This window comes from Plasmodium cynomolgi, chromosome 5 (assembly GCF_000321355.1).
Source record: "Plasmodium cynomolgi strain B DNA, chromosome 5, whole genome shotgun sequence".
Taxonomy (NCBI): domain Eukaryota; phylum Apicomplexa; class Aconoidasida; order Haemosporida; family Plasmodiidae; genus Plasmodium; species Plasmodium cynomolgi.
In genome coordinates this window covers 76,953-78,539 of record NC_020398.1, presented here as the reverse complement: position 1 = coordinate 78,539, position 1,587 = coordinate 76,953, and the positions used below count along the sequence as shown (strand labels likewise).

The 1,587-nt window shown below is 35.9% G+C and overlaps 1 non-coding gene across 1 annotated transcript in view; it reads left to right on the top strand.

Moving 5' to 3' along the window:
• The first annotated feature begins 216 nt into the window (after positions 1-216).
• PCYB_051163 overlaps positions 217-1,587 on the top strand; it is a 3,758-nt gene continuing 2,387 nt past the window's right edge. Inside the window, exon 1 of the ribosomal RNA in view lies at positions 217-1,587. This exon is cut by the window's right edge and continues 2,387 nt beyond it. This is a non-coding gene — a ribosomal RNA (28S ribosomal RNA).

The window sequence follows — 1,587 nt, the reverse complement described above, 5'->3', positions numbered from 1 at the left end:
ACGGAGTGTATGCCCAGCGGGGCGTATACTCCAGGGGGCGTAAGCCCTGTGAGTGTCGCCATAGATTGGGACAGATAGCACTTGATGATGTTAGCGTTTAATCAACGTCAGTGTCGTATTATCTTGAGGAGTGGTGATATAGTCTGTATTTGTAGTAATGGACTATATGGTTATCTGGGTACATCAACCATTTTTATACATGTTCTGTTTTCTAAATAGGAGAGCGAATCCGCCGAATTTAAGCATATAATTAAGCGGAAGAAAAGAAAATAACAATGATTCCTTTAGTAACGGCGAGTGAACAAGGAATAGCTCAAGCGGATAATCTGTGTGTCTTTTCCTATTTAAAGGTTTAGCGCAAAGAATTGTCGTGTTTAAATATGCTATAGTAACTTTCTGGTGGCCGTAAAGATAAGACATATGTTACGAAGCGAGGTGGAATGCCTTTTCCAAAGAGGGTGAAAGTCCCGTAGTAACATATGGCTTAGCGTCATTGGATAACCTCTATAGTAAAGAGTCGTGTTCTTTGAGATTGGAGCACAAATGCGTGTGATACATTTCACATAAAGCTAAATATGTGTAGGAGACCGATAGCAAACAAGTACCGTGAGGGAAAGATGAAATAGTACTCAGGAATGAGCAATTAAAAAGTACCTGAAATCGTTAAGGTGGAACGGATTAAGAGAGAAAAAAAGTAAAGCAGTCATTCTACAATATTGCAGCGATATCAGTAGTTTAACTGCTTTATTAAAAGAAACATCAGTAAAATATAGATTTATTCGGATAAAACTGTTGATGAAAAGCATTTAATTTTATCCCAGGATAAAATTAATAGTCTTTTCACATTATCCTTAATTTAAAAAAAGGATAAAGGGTTTTATAGAAATCACGAAGGAAAAGTGATAGATAGTCCATTTTACTGAGGTATATATACAAATGTGTATTTTGCTTGTATATAATATTCTTGAGAATATTATTTACAGCTGCACATTTTGAGTTGTTTCTACAAAATGCTTTCTTAACCCACTCGTCTTGAAACACGGACCAAGGAGTCTAGCAAATGTGCAAGTGTGTATGATATGTTAAACATTAGAGTACGTAAGACGTACTTATACGCAAAATTAATGTAATATATTATTATTTGTAGAATTAGATGATAATTGCAAAATTATCTCTAACGCATACAATACCGGTAGGCGAAAATAAACGCCTTATTGAGTATGAGCATATTTGGTAGGACCCGAGAGGCTTTGAACTAAGCGTGGTGAGATTGAAGTCAGACGAAAGTCTGATGGAGGATCGAATTGATACTGACGTGCAAATCGTTCATTTCAATCACGTTTAGGGGCGAAAGACTAATCGAAAAGCCTATTAGCTGGTTATTTTCGAAAGATCTCTCAGGATCGCTGGAGTTGATTAATATAATTTTACCAGGTAGAGATAATGATTAGAGGACTCAGGGAATTGAATTTCCTTGACCTATTCTCAAACTCCCAATGGGTAAAAAGGGTTTAAATAGCTTAATTTTTGTATTTAGCTCGATTTAAATAAAATAACTCCAAGTGGGCCATTTTTGGTAAGCAGAAC